Source organism: Rhinoraja longicauda, chromosome 1, assembly GCF_053455715.1.
Source record: "Rhinoraja longicauda isolate Sanriku21f chromosome 1, sRhiLon1.1, whole genome shotgun sequence".
Taxonomy (NCBI): Eukaryota; Metazoa; Chordata; class Chondrichthyes; order Rajiformes; family Arhynchobatidae; genus Rhinoraja; species Rhinoraja longicauda.
The window spans coordinates 115,160,018-115,183,780 of record NC_135953.1 but is presented as its reverse complement, the minus strand read 5'-3'; the positions used below and the strand labels follow the sequence as shown (position 1 = coordinate 115,183,780).

The following is a 23,763-nucleotide window of genomic DNA, read 5'->3' as shown; positions in this document are numbered from 1 at the left end:
TGAAGAAGTGTCCCGACCAGAAACGTCACCCATCCTTTTTCTCCAGAGATGCTGCCTGACCCGCTGAGTTACTCCAGCACTTTTTGTGTCTGCCTTCAGTACAAACCAGCATCTGCAGCTCCTTTCTACACACTTACATTTCTAATTGCTGGATAACCCAGCCTGGATTTAGGACAAGAGAGATGATCCAAGGATGTTTTGGAGAGACCATGGCCCAATGGAGTTGGGCATCATTGAAACTAGTGCAAGAAATAAGGCAAGTCAAATCCAGGGGGCAGGAAAATGGTAAACTTAACGTGTGGAAAAAACATTGTTTGAAGAAGGAAACCCATTGTATTCCTGTTCCTTTTCAACATCAGCGGGGATGGGAAATTATCAGTGGCAGATCAGTTACCCGTTCTACATTCTGCCCAATCTCCCGTTCCTGTGATGGCAATACTAGGTGTCCCATCCACTAGCAGCAGTTCGCATCTTACATGGATTAATTATCAATGATCCACCATGCAAAGGGAAGGAAGTCCAGTGTAAACTGGTTATTTTTAGGTTTAGGTTTTAGATTTATTATTGTCACATGTACTGAGGTACAGTGAACATCTTTGTTTTGCATCCTATCCAAAAAGATCATACATAAATACAATCAAGTCAAATACAATAGATAGAGCAAAGGGGAAGGTAACGAGTGCAGACTATAATTCTCAGCATTGCAGCACGTTGTATCACTTTGGTTCCAGAGATAGGCAGAAAGGAAGATCCCAGCGAACACCGCAAAGTGGAGACCCAGCGGCCGGCCAAGGATGGGCCGTGAAGAGAAGAGGAGTCCAGGCCAAGGATGGGCTACGGAGAGAAGAGGAGTCCGGGCCAAGGATGGGCCGTGAAGAGAAGAGGAGTCCAGGCCAAGGACTGGCCGCGGAGAGAAGAGGAGTCCAGGCCAAGGATGGGCCGTGGAGGGAAGAGAAGAGAAGAGAAGAGAACGATGGGCCGTTGAGAGAAGAGGAGTTGGGGCCAACGATGGATCACGGAGAGAAGAGGAGTCCGGGCCGACGATGGGCTGTGGAAAGAAGAGGAGTCCGGGCCAACGATGGGTCACGGAGGGAACAGGACTTGGGGCCGACGATGGGTCGAGGAGGGAAGAGGAGTTGGGGCCGACGATGGGTCGAGGAGGGAAGAGGAGTTGGGGCCGAGGACGGGATGCGGAGGGAACAGTTGGACTGTGCTGCCGAGAACAAAGAGGGGTTCTTTGACATGAATGAAGAGGGCCCAACATGACCTAATCAGTACTAACACGTGCCAAAAACGTGGCAACTCTTTGAGTATTTTGTGTATTGTATGCAACACAAGGAATTCCACTGTACCTCGGTACACGTGACAATAAAGTATCATTGAATCATAAAGTCTAGTGTCCACAATGGGGTAGAGGTGTAGAACAAGTACCCCAGCTTGCAGAAGCCTGAAAACAGAGGGGAAGGAGCTGTTTGTGTTTCTGAGTTTGGTGGTGCGTTTGTCTGTACCTTCTGCCCAACGGGAGCAGGGAGAAGAAAGACTAACGGGGGTGAAACAAGTTTTTGATTATGTTCGCTGCTTTTCCAAGGCAGCGTGAAATGTAGATGGAGTCAATGGTGGGAATTCTGATCTGTGCAATGAACTGGGCAACATTTACAACTTTCTGCAATATCTTGCAGTCCTGGGCAGAGCTTTTCCCAAACCAGGCTGTGATGGAGCCCGACAATATGCTTTCTGTGGTGCATCTGTAGATGTTCAGAAGAATTTTCTCAGTCTCCTTAGGAAGTAGAAGCGTTAGTGTGTCTTCTTGGTTATCACATTCAACATATAAAATTCAAGGGATTGGACAGGCTAGATGCAGGAAAAATGTTCCCGATGTTTGGAGAGTCCAGAACCAGGGGTCACAGTTTAAGAATAAGGGGTAGGCCATTTAGGATTGAGATGAGGAAAAACATTTTCCTCCCAGAGAGTTGTGAATCAGTGGAATTCTCTGCCACAGAAGGCAGTGGAGGCCAATTCACTCTGTGTTTTCAAGAGATTTAGATATAGCCCCCGGGGCTAACAAAATCAAGGGATATGGGGGGAAAGCAGGAACGGGGTACTGATTTTGGATGATCAGCCATGATCATATTGAATGGTGGTGCTGGCTCGAAGAGCCGAATGGCCTACTTCTGCACCAATTTTCTTTGTCTATGTCCTCGACAAATCATTGGTAATATTAATACCGGGAACTTAAAGCTCTCAACCATTTCCACTTTTGCCCCATTGATACTGATCAGCCCATGTACTCTACTATGCTCCCTAGAGTCGATAACTAGCTTCTTTGTATTGCTGGCATTCAGGGGGAGGTTGGAACACATTTGAAGGCAATTTGAGACCTTGACCAGCTTTGAGCTCATGAATAGATTCCACCAGGTATAATGGGGGTTGGTTAATTTGAACAGGCACAGTCTGCATGTTGTCCATGTTAATACCATGGGGAAGGGAAAAGGGTTGTGACATCACCCATTTGATATAAAGGGGAGGGAATGAAACATTTGGAGGAAAGTTTAGTTTAGTGTAGTTTAGAGATACAGAGCGGAAGCAGGTCCTTGGGCAAACCGAGTCCGTGCCGACCAGCGACCCCTGCACCCTAACTAGGGACAATTATCCTGCACTTACTATCCTGCACACACACACTAGGGACAATTTACCATTTCACCGAAGCGAATTCACATACAAATCTGTACGTCTTTGGAGTGTGGAAGGAAACCGGAGCACCCGGAGAAAACCCACGCAGGTCACAGGGAGAAGATACAAACTCCATACAGTCAGAACCCGTAGTCAGCATCGAACCCAGGTCTCTGGCGCTGTAAGGTAGCAATTCTAACACTGTGCTGCCTGGTACGAAAGGAAAGCAAATTGCTGGGTGGATTTTGGGAATGGGGAGCAACTGGGTGGTGAGTCTCAGTGGAAAATCAGTGGAGAAGACACCCAACCTGAGGTCTGTAATAGGATGTTAAATTTATTGTTGAAAACTGGCATGGCCTCAATGGAGGGTGTAGGCAATCTGGGCAATGAGAATAAGCAGCAACCACCCATTGGTGTTAAGGAACCACAACCTTGTCATAGAAGTAGAAACTACATTTTAACTCAGAGCCCAGCAGGAATTTTGGTTTACAGGGTGACACAGTGGTGCTACTGCCTCACGTTTATGGAAATCTAGGTTCAATGCTAACAAAGCTTAAAGGCAAGAATTTGTAAGGTGGCGCAGCGGTAGAGTTGCTGCCTTACAGCGCCAGAGACCTGGGTTCGATTTTCTGTACGGAGTTTGTACGTTCTCCCCATGACCAGCGTGGGCTTTCTCCGGCATCTCCGGTTTCCTCCCACACTCCAAAGATGTACAGGTTTCTAGGTTAATCAGCCCTTGTGTGTGTAAAATAGCGTTAGTGTGCGGGGATCACTGGTTGGCGTGGACTCGGTGAGCCGAAGGGCCTGTTTCCACACGGGATCTTTGAACTAAACTAAAGTGACCTCTCTTTTGAGCACTTCCAATGAATCTGGCTTAACTATCACTCTAGGTGAGCTCTGGACACTAAACACTCACCATATAAAAAGGCTTTATCTTATGACATTTGGTTCTTTTGACAATCACCTTCATTTCATTCTTCATCTCCTAGTTCTTGACCTCCACCATAGAATCATAGAGTCATACAGAGTGGAAGCAGGCCCTTTGGCCCAACTTGCCCACACCGACCAACATGTCCCATCTACACTAGTCCCACCTGGCTGTATTTGGCCCATATCCCTCTAAACATGCCCTATCCATGTACGTCTAAATGTTTCCTTAGGGGGAGCATTGTTGGCCCCAAGAGCTCCTCTGGCAGCTCGTTCCATACACCCACCACCCTTTGTTTGAAAACATTACCCCTTCAGGTTCCTATTAAATCTTTTCCCCCTCACCTTAAACCTATCTCCTCTAGTTCCTGATTCCCCTACTCGGGGCAAGAGACTCTGTGCGTCTACCCAATCTATTTACCAATTTGCCAATGGGAACAGGTACTTTCCCACTTCTTGGTCAGATCCTTTCAGATTTTTCAGAAGACCCTCTGTCCCAAATGGAACCACTCAAACTTCTTCAGTCTACCCACATAGCTAAAGCTCCTGCACTCTCAAATTAGGTTGGTAAATCTCATCTGAGCAGTTTCCAAAGTCTTCACATCTTTTCTGAAATGTGGCACCTGGAACTGGACACAAATCTCTAGTTCTACTGAATGATGCAGTCATAGCCTGTGGGCTGAAATCCAATCAATAGTGTGACTGTTCATTGGAGTCTGTGGTCTTAAAAGAGGTAACATGAGTTTTATATAAATGCCTTTCAGTCTCAGGTTGTGGGATGAAGATTTGTGGTTGCTTGGTTTTCCCAATTCTTTTCATGAAGGAGCCACAAGAGGTATTTCACAGCCTGATCATCCCAGTGAGCTGAAAGACAGACTTCACTGCGACAGGTATCTCCTGGGCTGAGACTCTAATTAGTCTGTCACCATCTTTGGGAATGGTGGCGACAGGACCATTCTCATTTGAACCCTAGCAAGTTGTTTGCATTTGCATTCAGTGTAGCTGATGTCTTGAACATCCTAATGATGTTGAAAAACGGAGAACTGCAGATGCTGGTTTACAAAAATAGGACACAAAGTGCTGGAGTAACTGTGAGTCAGGCAGCATCCCTGGTGAACATGGCGAGGTGACGTTTCAGATCAGGACCCTTCTTCAGGCCAGCTTCTTCAGTCTGTCACCTATGCATTTTCTCCAGAGATGTTGCCTGACCCGGTGAGTTACTCCAGCACTTAGTGCCCTTTTTAAAATCTTAATAATGTTTTTTGGATTCATTCAGTCATACAGTTTGGAACCAGATGCTTGAGTATACTGAGTCCGTGCTGACCATCAATCATCCCTTTACACTAATCAAGAGACAAGATAAGGGTTTAATTGTCATTTGTACTGACAACGAAGCAATAACATTCTTACTTGCAGCAGCTTCCAGGCAATGGGCCTGCTGTCCCAGTGAGCAGGGGAGGGGGCCGGGACACTCCCGGTGAGCAGGGGAGGGGGTTGGGTCACTCCAGTGAGCAGGGGAGGGGGCCGGGACACTCCAGGTGAGCAGGGGAGGGGGTGGGGACACTCCAGGTGAGCAGGGGAGGGGGCCGGGACACTCCAGGTGAGCAAGGGAGGGGGCCGGGACACTCCAGATGAGCAAGGGAGGGGTGGGGACACTCCAGGTGAGCAGGGGAGGGGGTTGGGACACTCCAGGTGAGCAAGGGAGGGGGCCGGGACACTCCAGGTGAGCAAGGGAGTGGGTGGGGACACTCCAGGTGAGCAGGGGAGGGGGTTGGGTCACTCCAGTGAGCAAGGGAGGGGGTTGGGACACTCCAGGTGAGCAGGGGTGGGGGTTGGGTCACTCCAGGTGAGCAAGGGAGGGGGCCGGGACACTCCAGTGAGCAGGGGAGGGGGCCGGGACACTCTGAGTGAGCAGGGGAGGGGGTTGGGACACTCCAGGTGAGCAGGGGAGGGGGCCGGGACACTCTGAGTGAGCAGGGGAGGGGGTTGGGACACTCCCGGTGAGCAGGGGGCTGGGACACTCCCGGTGAGCAGGGGGCCGGGACACTCCCGGTGAGCAGGGGGCCGGGACACTCCCGGTGAGCAGGCCCGACTTGCCTGCCGTGGTGAGTCGATGGAGGAGGACTCTCTCCCCACAGGGTACCACGACCTACGGAAAAGCTGATGTGGAGTGTGGTCGAAGTCCCGACGATTGGGCCTGGGCTGAGCCCCGAGGTCGAGTCTGGCCGAGGTGGACAGGCCGTGTCGCAGAGAACAAAGGGGGGCCCGCCATGGGGACGGGACGGGGGGGGGACGAAGGAGGGATGAGTACTTTTTGTAACTTTGTGATGTCTCTTTTGTGCACTTTGTATGCAAAAACAAAGAATTTCACTGCACCGAGCTAGGTACAAGTGATAATAAATGATCATTATTATCATCAAATGCAATACACACTGATAATATCTAATCATTTTTAAAAATTCAATAAATCAATAAAATATTGTAATACTAGCACAAAAAATCCCCCAAAGTCCTTAGAGCAATCAAAGACAGTCCATTTAAGTTCATCGTTAAGGTTGGCATTGTGCAGTGTTCAAGAGCCTGATGGTTGTTGGGAAGAAGCTATTCTTGAACCTGGTGGTCACAGTTTTCTGGTGCCTGTACCTTCTTCCTGGTGATAGGAGTGAAATGAGAGCGTGGTCAGGGTGGTGAGGGGTCTTTGATGACATTGGCTGCCTTTTTGAGGCATGCCTCCCTTCAATAGTGGGACGGTCAGTGTCTGGGGTGGACCGGGTAATGTTTACCAGTCTTTTTTTAGGTCCATTAGATGTTCGAGTTGCCGAACCAGGCCTTGATGCAATCAGTCAATATGATTTCTACTGTGCCCCTGTGGAGGTTCAGTATTCATCAACATACTGAACCATCTCAATCTTCTAAGGAAATTGAGGCATTTATCCTGCACTAATTCAATCTTTATTCTCTGCTCAATCCTTTCAACTGCTCCCATATTCTCCCACATGCCTACACAGTGGAGGTAATTTACAGTTGCCAATTAACCTACTACCCTGCACATCTTAGGGATGAAACTGAAGCAACTGGAAAAAACCCATGCAGTCTCAGGAAGAACATGCGTATTCTACACAGACAGCACTGGAGGTGGAGATTGAACCCAGGTTCCCGGAGCTATGAGGCGGTAGCTCTAGAATCTGTGCCACTGTGCTGCCTCCAGAGACATACCTGCATGTAAAATGTTTGCTGTTCCAAAGCCAAGATGTCAGTTGTAGACCAGCTGGTACAAGGAGCCATAGCTTGAACCATCTGTGAACACAGATCTTCCTTGCTTGGAAAAGGCAGCAAACCTGAGGACATTGGCCGGTCTTCAAACAAGAAAGGGAATGAACAACATTAGCTTTCTGCTGCGGTGAGGCTAGGTGAGCGGCCAGGCGAGCGGCGAAGCAAGGACAGGTGAGCAACGAGGCGAGGACAGGCGAGCGGCAGTCGAGGCCAGGCGAGTGGCGGGGTGAGCGGTGAGGCCAGGCAAGCATCAGTCGAGGCCAGGCGAGCGGCAGGGTGAGGCCAGGCAAGCATCAGTCGAGGCCAGGCGAGCGGCAGGGTGAGGCCAGGCGAGCGGCAGGGTGGGGCAAGCAGCAGGGCAAGGCAACGTGCAGGGCGAGCGGCGAGGCATGTGTTTTGCGGAAAAATGTGAGGCGAAATCGGAATGGCGGAAATGAAATAAGAAAGCGGAAACTTTCCGCCAAATTTGGAAAGGTTGGGAGGTCTACTGATCCTTTAAGCGCTCTGTAGTTCTTAACTCAAGTTACTCTTCGTTTTAGTTCATAGTTTAGTTGTCACGTATCCCACGGAAACCATTTAGTTTCTTGTGAAAATACAGTGAAAAGTATTTTTGTGTGTGCTATCTAGTCACTGGAAAGACCATACATAATTACATTCAAGCCGTCCGCAGTGTACAGATACAAGATAAAGGGAATAACATTTAGTGCAAGATAAAGACCAGTAATGTTTGATTAAAGATAGTCCCACTATCTCCAATGAGGTAAATGGAAGCTCAGGACCGCTCTCTATTTGGTGATAAGATGGTTTAGTTGCCTGATATCAGGTGGGACGAAACTGTCCCTGAATCTGGAGGTTTGCATTGCTGAGACAGTGTGAAGTGAAGATGGAATCAGTGGAAGGAAGGTTGAACTTTTGTAGAACAGTCACCACAAAGTGGCTTATAATGTGTTTACTGAGCAGAAGTTGTAGTTTGGCAGGGAGATTTGGATGGCTGGTGGCTATAGAGAGGGTGGGGTGTGGGAGAAAGACATCAGACCACAACACAATCAGTTGGGAGAAACATTGGAGACCTGAGCTGAGGGATTGGGGGGAGGCACTGAAGCCTAATACTGATGAATAGTTGGGCAGGATGTCGGGATGTGGGATGGAGGATTCATGGCCTGGGACTTAGGGGATGGCAGGATCAGAAAAGGTAGTTGTGGGATAAGAGGTAAACACAGGGAACCGTCTTCCCCTCCCAGCTCATCCATGTTTTCTCCTGCAGTCACCAACCTGCGCTGGTTGAGCTCTCTATCCCTGCTGACATTTCTGGATGCACTGAGCAGATGCTGAAGTACACGGTTGCTGTTCCCTTTGTACTTCACTCTTCCACAGAAAGTAGGGCTATTCTATTGGAGGGCTTTCATTCCATCCACAGCTCCAGTGGAAATACACCATTAATGGTGTGAATATAAGCATGGAGTGTTTCCAGCCATAACCAGGAAGACTTAATCTCAGTTGCCAGTACAGGAAAACAGTACAGAGAGGCAGATTGTGGCCAAGGAAGAACGATGCTGAGAATTCTATGGAATTGGAAGCAGGGGAAGAGCTGCAGGGGGTGAAAGGTAAAATTCATGTAAATACTTTGGCAACAAGGTATTCATGTGTGCATCGTCATACTGAAAAGGCCCAGGGGAATTCTCTAGTGTTGCACATTCTCCCTTTGACCGCGTGGTTTTTCTCCAGGTGCCCCGGTTTTCTCACACATACCAAAGACGTGTGGGTTTGTGGGTAAATTGTCCTCTGTAAATTGACTCCAGTGGAAGAGAAAAATGGGATAATGTAGAACTAGTGTGAGTGGGTGATTGATGGTCAGCGTCGACTCGATGAGCCAAAGGTCTGCTTCCATGCTGCATCTATAAACTAAATTAACCTTTAAAACATAGAAGGAATCATCAAGCCCTTCATGTCTGTACTGGCTTTCAGTGTATTCCCACTCACCCATTAATTTTCTCTGTAATCAAGTCTCCGGATGCACTCCTCTTGATTCTGTCTTTAATTTATATGGAGCAGTAGTTAGCATTTTATTATGCTCAATTAACCAACCAATAACGACGTCTTAAGGACGTTGGAGGAAACTCTGTGCACCCAAGGGAAACCCATGTGGTCACAGGGATATGCATGTAAACTCCACGCAGACCGCACCACAGGTCAGGATAAAGTCCAGTTCACTGGTGCTGTGAGATATTAGCTATGACACCGTGCTACCTAATTCTGGAGATGTGCCAACCTGAAGGGCAAGTTAGATAATTGTGCATTCCCGGGGAATTCCAAGGCAGCCCATTGTCTGAAAAAGGTACAACATTCTCAAGCTTCCTTTGAAAGCCATCCCACTTAGGGAAGATGGGATGATGGTATGAAATTCAATTTAGCGAAACAGCGCGGAAACGTGCACTTTGACCCACCAAGTCCGCGCCAACCAGTGATCCCTGCACCAGCATTATGTCTCACACTAGGGACAATTCACAATTCTTACTGAAACCAATTAACCGACAAACCTTTACGTCTTTGGAATGTGGGAGGACACCGCACCTCCCAGAGAAAACCCACGCAGTCACGGGGAGAACGTGCAAACTCCGTACAGACAGCACCCAAAGTCAGGATTGAATCCGGCTCTCTGGCACTGTAAGGCAACAACTCTACCGCTGCGCCATTGTGTCACCTGTTACTATCCATGGGACATCTTACGACTGAAACTGCCTGACACTGAAACAGAATCCTCCTGTGCCCATCTGATGTCTGTTTCTTATAGTTTCCAGCCCCTCCCACTCTACTTTCCATGGCAGAAAAACATATCAACATAATGTAGCGCCATACAACTTTGCATTGATTTTTATAAAACACAGCTAGCCCTACAGAGGACCTAGGTTTAAGGTGAGGTGGGGGGGGGGGGGGGGGGGAGGATTTAATAAGAACCTGAGGGGTAACTTTTATACAAAGGGTGGTGGGTATTTGAAACAAGCTGCCAGAGGAGGTGGTTAAACATTTAAGAAACATTTACACGGGTGCATGGCTAGCACAGGTTTAGAGCGATATGGACCAAACGTAGGCAGGTGTGGCTTTTGTAGAAGGGACGAGTTGGTCGGTGTGGATACGTTGGGCCAAAGGGCCTGTTTCCACACAGTATGACTCTATGACACTCTACAACTCTATGTACACACATGGTCTTCTTTTAGAGGGGAAAAGGGAGAAATAGACCTGTGATTGATGGGTGTTGGTGAGAAGTGTGGAATTGGGATCATGTTGGGCAGGAGGTATCTGCTTTCTCATAATGTTGCCAGCCTTTGTGTGGTTCGTAGAATCATACAGAGAGAACCAAAATGAAGCAGTGAAAGTTCAAGGTCAATGAAAGTGTTAAAAGAAAAAGTCGTCAGAGGAAGTTGCTGCAAGTATTTACGCTCCACTGCTGTTGGCTCACTTACAAGAAAGCCTTCAGGATTCACTTTATTCATGCTTCACTTGGCATAGCTTCCTCCTTTTGCAAAGCACAAATTGGGGAAGTGGAGACTGACCTCAGAAGTATTTGGAGCACAGTAACTCCAAGTATCTTTTGTAAGTTTCTGTTACATGTCCTTATGTAGTCTGGGAGCCTCATAATGGAATGCTCAATTATACTTACTTTGCTATGGTTATTGAAGAGAGATTCCATGCACATTTATCCACATCGTCCAGATGTAGCACTAGCTTTCACTTCTTTCCTGTTGTGGTTTCAGTGTTCTGGGTGCAGACCCAAGGTTGGGTTGGTTCACTTTCCAATGTAGGTCCTGGAGTGTCATAAAATAACTGGGAAATCCATGAATACAACACTGACAATTGTACTCATTGGGAAGCTTTAAGAGGGGGAAAATTGATCATATTTGCGGTAACGTGGGACAAACGTGGAACTTTCCTTAAATTGTATCTATCTGACCTTGAAGGCATTAAAAATTGAACTGGAACCTGATCCATCAGTCGTATAATTCACTGTACAGCTCCACCAAACACAGATAAAGGCCATCAGCGAGTGACTCTGAGCAAATTCCATGCCTCTCCCCAACACCCATCACCCACAACCTGTCTTTTCCCCTGAGGAGGGAGAGGAGTTTGAGGTGTGATTCATCCCAAGGCCACAATCCTGCAGCTTCCAGAGGCAGGAACAAGTGCTGGAAAAAGGCCTGTGAGCCCAGAATACAGACAAGTGGGAAGTAAATGTTAACGTCTGAAGAAAAGTTCAAGCAACACATTTTTTGAAGAAGCTGCTTTTTGGAAAGGGTATGTTTAGCATGCACATCGTCTGGTAGCTATTCTAAGGGCGTAAGTCCAAACACCAGACTATACTTCTGTGTTTAATCATAGTGAAGTGTAGATGTCTTAATTTGCATGAACATAAAGAGACATGTGCGCACATAGATTGATACACATCCTGCAAAGAGCCACATGCATTCAATCACCCACACACACACACAGCACACCAGCACACACATGTACATACACATGCACATACATATGCACACACACACACACACACACACACACACACACACACACACACACACACACACACACACACACACACACATGCCACACACACACATTAACATATACACATATGTATGTTTGATTTTACCCACCGATAATTGAAGCCAATTATTGTCCCGACTGGGAACATTTAGACCGATCCCGTATCAATGCCACGTTTACTGGTGCCTTACCCACTAGGGGACAGTGGATCAGAAGTATTCAAATTTTAATCTCATTACTATTAAGAAGTGTTAAGCATATTGACGGCCATGTTCTTTCTATGTGTGTGTGTATTAGGTGCTGGCTGCCAATGCCTCAGCAGTCTGCTCTAGCAGGCAGCTTGGACTGTACTGCACTATAAAGTTTCTTCTGATGTGCAGTGAAGCAATCTGACCGCCCACTCCCTGCTGATTTGTAATACTAAAGGGCTTTGTTTCAGTGCCATTTTGAGCCCTAGCCTCACTAAATGTTTGACCATTTTTTTTCTGCTCTGTAATTTGTGACCTGGTAGTCATCAGTAAACTTAGAAAACGTGCGACGACTGTGTCAAAGATATTTTGTAATAATGAACAGTCTACATTTTGCCATTGCAGTCACCCACCTCCACATTTCACAGCAACAGCCGAGGTGTCCACTTATGTGCCTGAAAAAATAAATGTGATCTGTGGTGAAGTAGAACTTGTTATTGACTGTTAAAGATTTAATATGATTGGGGGAGGGTAAATCTGCCCTCTATTTAATGGGCAGCTTGTGGAGAAGCAGCTCACTGCTAATAAATAGCTGCCTTCTTACTGACTCGAGGCAGGGAAACATTACAAGCGTTCAGGCTGCTGCACACCGTCTCTGTTTGGCTTCGACAAAATAATGTTGGATGTGGTTCAGGTTGTAGGGTTTGTGTTTCATGAGGGGAATCATGATCAGCTACTGCACCTGATTTTTCTCCTTTTCTTTACTCAAGAAAATAATTGGCCCTGCATTGCCAGCCAGGAAAGCAAAATGTGCTGTTTGCAGGTCAGCTGTCAGCTGAGTTCCTGGCGTATGAGCAGGAGCCTGCAGCCGAGGTAAATGTTCCACCACTTGGCTGGACTCTGAGAAGAGCCCGTGAGCAAAGCTCTGAGGGGACTGCAAGTGGTTGTTTTAACTCTTCAGTTAAACAGCTTCCAGCTGGCAGAGCGGGAGTGCGGTTCTATTACCTCAGAGTATCTTTGATTGGATCCTGTTTCTCATCATGTCAGCTGTGAAAACACCCTGACCTATCCATGGAGTTATGTTCTAAATCATTTTTTCCCATTTTTACACAACTAAATACTGTAAGCCCCTGTCGACAAGTCACACTTAGAGAATAGAATTGAACAGTGCAGCTCAGCACAAGAACAGGGCGGCACAGTGGCGCAGCAGCAGAGTTGCTGCCTTACAGCACCAGAGGGCTGGGCTCCATCCTGACTACGGGTGCCGTCTGTATGGAGATTATACGTTCTCCCTCTGACCATGTAGGTTTTCTCTGGGTGCTCTGGTTTCCTCCCACACTCCAAAGACGTGCAGGCTTAATTGGCTTCTGTAAATAGTAAATTGTCCCTAGTGTGTAGGATACTGCTAGTTTACAGGGTGATTGCTGGTTGGTGTGGACTCGGTGGCCCTAAGGGCCTTTATCCACGCCCTTTGCTCCGTACTGTCTGTGCCGAACATGATGCCAAGACCAACTCTTACCTGCCTGCATATAATCCATATCCTTCCATTTCCTACATACCCATATGCTTTTCCAAACGTCTCTTGAATGCTTATCTGCCTCAACCACCACCCTTGGCAGCACATTCCAGGAACCTACCACCCTTTGTGCAAAGAAAAATGGCCCCACACATTCCTCTAAACTTTGACCCCCTCACCTGAAAGCTATAACCACTAGAATTTGATTTTTTTCATCTTGGCAAAAAGGTTCTGATTGTCTACTCTATCTATTGTGCCTCTCATAATTTAATCTGCTTATGTATAAGGCATTATCTGTTATACCATTATCATTGTAAGAAAAATTCTTTAGGTTTTATTGGTGGAAACAGCTGCTTTCGGATGTGCTTGAAAAGTCATGCATGTAACAACTATCAAACTTGCATGTGTTATTGGCTGGAAATGACTGGCAGAAATCCAACCATTATTTGAGCAAAATATTAGTCCCCGTCAAACATAGAAATTATATTTGATTCAGTGATGCAGCTGGTAGAGCTGCCGCCTCACAGTGTCAGAGTCCATTGTTCGATCCTGATCTCAACTGCTGTCTGTGTGGAGTTTGCACGTTCTCCCTATGAGCACGTGGGTTTTCTCCTGATGCCCTGTCTTCCTCCCACATCCCGTCCAAAGACGCACGGATTTGCAGGGTAATTTTCCTCTGTAAATTACCCCTAATGTGCAGGGAGTGGATGAAAAAGTGAAACAACATGGAACTAGTGGGTAGACACAAAATGTTGGAGTAACGCAGCGGGACAGGCAGCAACTCTGGAAAGAAGGAATGGGTGACGTTTCGGGCCGAGGCCCTTCTTCAGAGGGTCACCCATTCCTTCTCTCCAGAGATGCTGCCTGCCCCGCTGAGTTACTCCAGCATTTTGTGTCTATCTTCGGTTTGAACCAGCATCTGCAGTTCCTTCCTACACATATAACTAGTGGGAATGGGTGATTAATGGTCATCATGGACTGTTTCCATGCTGTATCTTTAAACTAAACTAAACATCCAGCAGAAGAGGCAGTCATATAGATGAACTGATTTACCATGCAGTGAAGGCCAGACATCCCACTGCTAAGAACATGAGAAATAGAAGCAAGGGCAGTAAATTCAGCCATTTGCACCTGGTCATTGCTTTTGTTTTTATCCCAGTGCCACTTTCCTGTACTTAACCCATATTCCTAATTTCCTTTAATATCTCAACAACCAAGCCTCTGCAGCCCATGGATAAAGAGTTTGTGAATCCCTGGTTAAAAATAAATTCTTCCCATTTCAGTTCTGTGATCGCTGGAGGCAGATCTGACAGTGACGTTTAAGAGCCTTTTAGATAGGCATATGGATGTGTAGGGATTGGATGGACGTAGATCATGTGCAGGCAGAGGAGATCAGTTTATCATGGTATCATGTTCAGTGCAGACATTGTGGGCCAACAGGCTTAGAAAAATAGAAACATAGAAAAATAGATGCAGGAGTGGGCCATTCGGCCCTTCGAGCCAGCCTGGCCATTCAATATGATCATGGCTGATCATCCAAAATCAGTACCCCGTTCCTGCTTTTTCCCCATATCACTTGATTCCTTTAGCCCTAACAGCTAAATCTAACTCTCTCTTGGAAATATCCAGTGAATTGGCCTCCACTGCCTTCTTTGGCAGATAATTCCACAGATTCACAACTCTCTGCGTGAAATTGTTTTTCTTCATCTCAGTCCTAAGTACGTGGCGGCGCCTAACGGCAGCGGCTGACTAGCAGTCTGTCCGTCTTTTTTTTGTTGAGTGTCGGTGTTGGGATGATTTTTATATATATTTTTTTTTGGTTGTGTATGTGTGGGAGGGGGTGGTGGTGTGTGGGGGGTGGGGGTGGGTGTGGGTGGGTGGGTGTGGGGAACTTTTCTCTTCCTCACGGCGCGGGGTGCGGCTCGGCTGCGGGGCCTAACATCCCCCGGTGCGGCTTGGCCGCTGGACTTTACATCCCGGTGCGGCTTGGCCGCTGGACTTTACATCCCGGTGCGGCTTGGCCGCTGGACTTACATCGCCCGGTGCAGCTCGGCTGCGGGGCTTAACACCGCCCGGTGCAACTCGGCTGCGGGGCTTAACACCGCCCGGTGCAACTCGGCTGCGGGACTTAACACCGCCCGGTGCAGCTCAGCTGCAGGGCTTAAACACCGCCCGGTGCAACTCGGCTGCGGGACTTAACACCGCCCGGTGCGGCTCGGCTGCGGGACTTTTCACCGCTGGTGCGGCTCGGCTGCGGGGCTTAAACACGCCCGGTGCAACTCGGCTGCGGGACTTAACACCGCCCGGTGCGGCTCGGCTGCGGGACTTTTCACCTCTCGGTGCGGCTCGGCTGCGGGACTTTTCACCGCTGGTGCGGCTCGGCTGCGGGACTTAGCTGCGCAAGGCTTGGTCGCGGGCCTTTCATCGCCCGGTTCGGCCGCGAGACGTTTCAGCGCCCGGTGCGGGGACTGTGCGGGTCGGTCGGGGACGAGCTGTCTGTCCGTGGGCGTGGGGAAGAGAGTGGAAGTTTTGTTGCCTCCATCACAGTGAGGGGGTGTTTGGAGTCACTGTGATGGACGTTTGTGTTGGGGTTATGTGTTTTGTGTTCTTTTTTTTTTTTGTATGACTGCTATGTAGTTTCGTTCGGTACTTCGGTACCGAACGACAAATAAAGCTCTGTTATACCTGTTATAAATGGCCTACCTCTTATTCTTAAACTGTAACCCCTGGTTCTGGACTCCTGCAACATCTATGTTGTGGTTCGCTACCTTTCCATGGTCTATGAGACTTCAGACCCCCAGGGAGCAATTCACCATCCCTGGAAACAGTCTAACAAAACCTCTACAATTAGAGAGATCAGACCTCTGAACTGCATTCCAACAAGTACTGTCTCAACAGGCCCTATATAATCCCAGTAAGACTCTTTGTATTCCTTAACTCAAATCTTGTGGTAAAAGCCAGTGTACTATTAGTCTTCCCAATTGCTGACTGAACTTGCACATTAACTTTCAGTGGTTTGTGTACAGGGCACTCTAGGTTCCCCCTCCACCCCTAAAGTTTTCAGTATCTCATAGGTGGCACCATGGCACAGATGTAGAGTTGCTGCCTTACAGCACCAGAGACCCGGGTTCGATCCTGACTACAGATGCTGTCTGTACGGAGTTTGTACGTACTCCCTGTGACCGCACGGGGTTTCTCCAGGTGCTCCAGTTTCCTCCCGCACTCCACAGACATGCAGGTTTATAGTGTAATTGGCTTTGGTGAAGATTGTCCCTAGTGTGTACGATTGTGTTAGTGTCGGGATGATTGCTGATCAGCGTGGACTCGGTAGGGCAAAGGGCCTGTTTCTGTGCTGTTTCTCTAAAGTCCAAGACGTTCTTGGAAAAAAAATAGTCAGCTTTTCTGATTTCTTCTATAAAGTGGGCAACTTTACATTTTTTCTGCACCCTATTCCATCTGTCATGAACGTTCCCAATGACTTAGTCTGTCATTACCCATTGACAGAAGATAGACACAAAAAGCTGGGGTAACTCAGTGAGATTGGCAGCATCTTTGGAGAGAAGGAATGGGTGACGTTTTGGGTTGAGACCCTTCTTCAGACTGGTAGGGATAAGGGAAATGAGAGATATAGATAGTGATGTTGAGTGATAAAGAACAATGAATGAAAGATTTACAAAAAAGTAACTATGGTAAAAGAAACAGGCCATTGTTAGCTGTTTGTCGGGTGAAAATGAGAAGTTAGTGCGACTTGGGTGGGGGAGGGATAGAGAAAGATGGAATGCCGGGGCTACCTGAAGTGAGAGAAATCAATATTCGTACCACTGAGCTTTAAGCTGCCCAAGCGAAATATGACAATGGAAGAGACCTAGGACAGAAAGGTCTGTGTAGGAATGGGAAGGAGAGTTAAAGTGTCCAGCAACCTGGAGATCAGGTAGGTTCAGGCGGGCTGAGCGAAGGTGTTCCGCGAAACGATGGCAAAGTCTGCATTTTGTCTCGCCGATGTATAAGAGTCCACATCTTGAACCACGAGTACAGTAGATGTTGGAGGAGGTAACTCAGCCTGCCGCTCATCAGACTATCCAAGCCTCTATGCACTTTATTGCTCCCAAATCCTTTGCTCTGTTGATTTTCTGGGGTGCCCTCTTCTCTTCCAGCTACAGTATAAAAACACAAGAATGAAACCATACATCATGAGCTAGACATTCTTCCACATGTTGCAACAATATTGTGCACCATAAGACAGAATTTAATTAGATTCAGAGAATCAGTCATACAGCACAGAAACAGGCTCTTCAGCTCAACTTTCCCCATGCCAACCAAGATGCCCTATCTACACCAGCCCCATCTGCCTGCAATTGGTCCTTATCCCTCTAAAATGTTCCTATCCTTTTTGGTATTGTTATTCTTTGTGAATGAGTGACTAGATAGAGAGGAATGAGGTCTGGATAGAGTGGATGTGGAGAGGATGTTTCCAGTAGTGGGAGAGTCTAGGACCAGAGGGCACAGCCTCAGAATAAAAAGACGTACCTTTAGAAAAGAGATGAGGAGGAATTTCTTAGACCGAGCGAGGGTGGTGAATCAGTGGAATTCATTGCCACAGACAAAAGTGGAGATCAAGTCATTGGGCATTTTTAAAGTGGAGATTTATAGGTTGTTGATTAGTAAGGGTGTCAAAGGTTATGGGGAGAAGGCAGGAGAATGGGTTGAGTGGAGAAACTAGATCAGCCATGTTCGAATGGCAGACTCAATGGACCGAATGGCCTAATTCTGCTCCTATGTGTTAAGTTCTTATGGAGTGATGTGGTGCCATGAATTAATTATGGACCTTCTATGCATCTGCCGTATATGTACACAAGGGCCATCGACCCTGCACGTGATGGCACCACTTGTGCAAAACTCATTTGTGCATCTGAGGCTTCAGTTAACAAGAGAGCTGAAGTCTGCTTCTGCATTAATTAAAGGAGACCAGCCTTACCCAGGCCATAACCAGGGAATTCAAAGGAGTGTCTCCAAACCTCCTATGCGGAACACAGTCGCTGGCTGTTTTTATGGTCCTCAGTCCCCCATCTGCCCCAGAACAGGTCCCAAACACATTCTTCATCCTTTTTCTTTCAACTACAGGTTAGCATCACTGAGCCTGCACCTTTTAAGAGGTTAAATCATCTCTCAGCCCCAATCCCCCATCACTTTCACAGTCAACGAATTGTCACGCTGGAAAGGGAGCAGCTCTTGCTGGACAGGGTGCAGAGAAGATTTACAAGGATTTTGCCAGGACTCGAGGGCCTGAGCTGTAGGGAGCAGGCTAGGACTCTATCCCTTGCAGCACAGGAGAATGTGGGGTGATCTCATAGAGCTATACAAAATCATGAGAGAAATAGATTGGGTAAAAGCACAGACAGTCTTGCTTCGAGTAGGGGAAACGAGAACCAGAGAACATAGGTTTAAGGTCTAGAAGGAAAAGATTTAATAGGAACCTGAGGGGTAAATCTTTTTACACAAAGGGTGGTGGGTGTATGGAATGAGCTGCCAGAGGAGGTAGTTGAGGCAGGGACTATCACAACATTTAAAAAACATTTAGAGAGGTACATGGATAGGACGGGTTTAGAGGGATATTGGCCAAATGCAGGCAGGTGGGATAGTGTAGATGGGACATGTTGGTCGCTGTGGGCAAGTTGGGCCAAAGGACGTGTTTCCACGCTGTATGACTATCACTCTATAATTCTATGAAAAGCAACAGATTTCTAATTATTAAAGCAATAAACAGGATTTTAAAATACAAAGTACACTTTGGATCAGGCAGAGGATATACAATTAAAAATTCTGTCAGAACAGAGAGGTTCTACATGTCTCCAACTTGGGGGCCACAGTCATTTGTTTTACGGGGAGGGTTTTGGGGGTGAAGTGAAGGAAAGCTGAGGTGAGGTTAAGATTCACTGGAATTTAGAAGGATGACGGGGTCTCCTCCTGCTACATACTCTCTCACTGCATCGTTACTTTTTTGCATATGTATCATTCATTGTTTTTTATCTCTCCACATCATCGTCTATATCTTTTGTTTCCCTTATCCCTAACCAGTCTGAAGAAGGGTCTCGACCTGAAACATCACCCATCGCTTCTCTCCAGAGATGCTGCCTGTTCCAGCTTTTTGTATCTTTCTTCGGATCTTATAGAAACATGGTTAGATGCAGGAAAAATGATCCCGATGTTGGGGGAGAAAGCAGGAACTGGGTACTGATTTTGGATGATCAGCCATGATCTTATTGAATTGCGGTGCTGGCTCGAAGGCGCTACTCCTGCTCCTAGTTTCCCTGTTTCTATGTCCATGTTTCTATGAAATGAAGAGATACATGTAGTGGCTTCCCTTCATGCCCAATCTTCCCTCCCAGTCCATGAAAAGACTCTACAGCAGGTGGATTCATTTAGGAAGATGGATCAGTAATTAGTCTCTGGGTCTGTTGCTATTGCTTCATGTTAAATGCGAGAATTGCTGACAGCATCACAGCCTGCACTGATGAGGGCTAATTTGCCCAATGGTGTGAGCAATTTTCCTGGGTTTAGATTGGGGTCTGTTTGCAGGGACATTGCCTGAATCATCCATCACTGTCTCTTCTATTGTAAAAGCTTCAGAGAGAATCCTTGGACTAATGAGTGACAACAGTCTGAAGGAAACGATAACAACATGTACACTTTGTCTAATTTGCCTATTCATTGCATTTCTGGGTACTAAGTGTGGCACCTAAGTCCCTATCACAGCCAACAGGCAAAACCTATCAAAAGGCTATTGTTTCTTTACCAAACAGATTAAAGCAATGGTTCTAAAAATAAGTATGATATTGGGGTTTATCAGCAAAGTGCACAGTGTTTGGATAAACTGCAGCAGACTTGAGAAAAACAACTTGACATATGGCTGCAAATGACACTTCCGACTGCATGAGCTGTAAACCAGGGCCTGATTAATGGAATGTAGGGAGAGTTGCAGAAATACTTTCATCTCCGCAGATGTCGATAAATTAGTTGCTGGAGACAAAAAAAAAAGGACTTTTGTTTCAGATAGTCTAGTTTAGTTTTAGTTTGATGATACAGTGTGGAAACTGGCCCTTCAGCTCCCCAAGACCACACTAACCAGCGATCACCCCACACACCAGCACTATCCTACACATTACTGGGGACTATTTACAATTTTACCGAAGCCAATTAACCTACAAATCTGCTCATCTTTGGAGTGTGGGAGGAAACCGGGGTACCTGGAGAAAACCCTCGCAGGTCACGGGGAGAACGTACTAACTTCATACAGACAGCACCCCTCGTCAGCATCGAACCCAGGTCTCTGGTGCTTTAAGGCAGCAACTCTACTGCTGTGCCACCATGCTGCCCTATGGTTCTCAGAGCAAAATACAAAGTTCATCCCCTGAGGTATAAGTAGCAAGCAGGTGATTAAAATGGCACTGAGTGGCAGACGATATCACTGGGATGCCAGTTACAAATTGAATATTTGATTGAGCAGTGCTACCCAGTGTTGTGAGCCACTGGTCAACCTGCCAGTCTGACACAAGAGGTAGACCACGGGCCTCAACAATGGCCGAGCTCCTTTCATCCAATTGTCCTTGCTTCCAGTGAAACTTCCTCACCAATATCCCTTCATATCTTCGTCTGACCATTGTCTAGAAATATTACTCCACCCTAAAGACTATGGTGGAACGGCACAAGTGAGTTGAGACACACACTGTTTTGGATTTGTTTCCCTGAATCAAAATTATTGTTGAGGTGATGGGAGTCCAGGACCTTACTAGACTATTAAAGAAAATTATTTAAAAATAAGAATAATACTGGTGTTCAACAGCTAAGTGCAGTCAGAACTTGATGGGGCAGGTACATGTTCCCACAATTGGCCTGTGTAAATTGACCCTTAGAGGTTGTTTGTGGATGAGTTTATTTAGGTTAGAGATACAGCGTGGAAACAGGCCTATCAGCCCACCAAGACCATGCGACCATCGATCATACATACACTAGTTATGTCCTACACACCAGGGACAATTTACAGAAGCCAATTAACCTACAGATCGAAAGATAGACATGTGGGATAACGTAGAATCTGTATGAATCAAGGGATATGGGGAGAAAGGGAACGGGGTGCTGATTTTGGATAATCAGCTATGATCATATTGAATGGTGGTGCTGGCTCGAAGGGCCGAATGGCCTACTCCTGCATCTATTTTTAATGTTTCTATGAATGGGTGATCGATAGTCAGCCTGGCCTTGGCAGGCCGAAGTGCCTGTTTCCATACTGTATTTCAAAACTAAACTAAAATGATTTCCAGTAGCACATCGCTAAAGGGTAGCCTCTTTAGGCAATTGATTTTCTTGTCACATTCATCATATTGCTGTAGATTCTTCCTTTGGCTGTCCCTCTGAAGCAGTGATTGCCGATGGGCCTGGAGGCATCTATAATAGTTCTCAGTGAAGCAGGTGCTTAATTTTAAAATTTTCCTCCATGTTTTCGAAAGGCCTCGCCTCTGCCATTCTCTCCAGCTTTCTCCAGCCCTGCGTTCCCCTGCCTCAGCCCTCCTCTGTGTCCCTGGATTTAATTGCCTCATTATCGGTGCCCATGTAGTCAGCTACTATGGCTCTACCTACACTTGGGAAATCCAACTCCAAACTTTTACTGTGTCGGAAGGAGCTGCAGATGCTAGTTTATACCGAAGAAAGACACATAATGTTGGAGTAGCTCAGCGGGTCAAGTAGCAGCTCTGGCAAAACGAAATAGGTGACGTTTTGGGTCGGAGTTTGAAGAAGGGTTCCAACCCAAAGCACCATCTATTCCTTTTCTCCAGAGATGCTGCCTGACCCGTTGAGTAACTCCAACATTTTGCATTTATCTAAACTTTTACTACTCTTTCTACCTTTAAATCATGAATCTGGTTGACCAAGCTTTTGTCTATCTCCCCCCCCCCCCCCCCTGTATTTCCTTACGTGCTTAACTCCACATTTTGTTGGATGTTTTAATATTTTACACTCTTAAAAGCACTACAAAAATAAAGTTGTTTACTAACTTTTGCCACGTAAATGAGGCACATAGTTAAAATCTTACCTGCAGCAGGAACTTCATTGTGTGCTGCACACAAAGCCATCAAGTTAACTCCCTCTAAGATCAGAGTTAATAGCTTTCTCTTGAAATTAAATGTGTCCCTTTTACCCTGTATCAGTGTTGATTGGTCTCAAATATATTCTCGGACTGTGGGTGATGCTGGCAAGGTCACATTTCTTGTCCATCCCTGGTGACCTAGACTGTGTTGGGGCAGATTTGAGAAGAGCATTGCTCTGAAAAACATCCTGCTTTGCGCTACAAGGAGACAAAGTGCTGGACCCGAAACACTACCTATTCCTTCTCTCCAGAGATGCTGCCTGACCCGCTGAGTTACCCCAACGTTTTGCGTGTATCTGTTGGAGTAACTCAGCAGGTCAGGCAGCTTCTCTGGAGAACACAGTTAGGTTAATTTTAGGGTGGCTTCTCTTCTTCAGGCCCAAAATGACCCAAAATGTCACTCAACCATGTTCTTCAGAGATGCTGCCTGACCTGCTGAGTTACTCCAGCACTTTGTGTCCTTTTGTGTATTAACCAGCATCTGCGGTTCCTTGTTTCTGCTTAATCCCATGGTTGGAACTTCTTGCTAATGTAAATGGCAGTCCACATCGGGTGTGTTCGGTTTCCAGGTATTATTTCCAGAAGATAAGCAGTAAAACGTGACACCAACAAGAAGCCCTCTGCTCCCTGCTTGCACAAAATGCAGTAAGGCATCATATACATTCTTCTGAAAATGCCTCAAACTGGCTGGTAATGACTAATGTGGTATTGTTTGAGGGGGAGGAGGTGGGGGTGGAAAGGAAGATGCAACATCAACAACGGCTGTTAATTGAACAACAACATTCTTTGTTCAAAACATATTTAAACAAAGATTAACAGACAGAAGGAAATAAATGAAAGGATGTTAAAATAAATGATGGTGGTTTATTTTTAATTAGCTGTACCGAATGTGAAATTCTTCTTTAATCAGGTCCATTCTCGAGTCAATCTCAAATGCAAGTGCTGGTGTTTTCTTTCCACTTCGTACATTTTTATTTGCAAGCAAGGCTTGATGGTATCAGAGTTTGTCTTAAGTGGGTGGTAGAGAGATTTATATTTAGATAGATCTGCCCTGAGCTACTTTTTGACTTCGTATCCAAATTACTTCTGATACTACAGGAACTGCAGTTTACCAAGAAAAGAGACAAAATGCTGGAGTAACTCAGCTGGTCAGGCAGCATCCCCAGAGAACATGGATGGGTGTTGTTTTGGGACATCCTAGTAGGATCCCAACCCTAAATGTCACCTAAACTTGTTCTCCAGGGATGCTGTCTGACCAGCTTACTTTAGATACAGCACAGAAGCTGGCCCTTTGGCCCACCGAATCCACGCCGACCAGCGATCACCTCTTACACGGGCTATCCTACACACTATGGACAATTTACAACCTTCCAAAGCCAATTAACCTACAAACCTGTAAGTATTTAGTGTGTGGGAGGAAACCGGAGCACCCAGAGAAAACTCACGCGGTCACAGGGAGAATGTACAAATTCTGTACAGACAGCACCCGTAGAGTGGCGCTGTAAGGG

At 46.6% G+C, this 23,763-nt stretch overlaps 2 protein-coding genes across 3 annotated transcripts in view; both read left to right on the top strand.

Annotated features, from left to right (window-relative positions):
* The window catches only part of maml3 (mastermind-like transcriptional coactivator 3), a 471,521-nt gene that overhangs the window by 290,786 nt on the left and 156,972 nt on the right, over positions 1 to 23,763 (top strand). The window lies entirely within an intron of this gene.
* ndufc1 (NADH:ubiquinone oxidoreductase subunit C1) overlaps positions 20,634 to 23,763 on the top strand; it is a 442,230-nt gene continuing 439,100 nt past the window's right edge. Inside the window, exon 1 of the mRNA XM_078404840.1 lies at positions 20,634 to 20,638. The gene's annotated coding sequence lies outside the window, so the exon portion shown is untranslated. The remainder of the gene's footprint in view (positions 20,639 to 23,763) is intronic.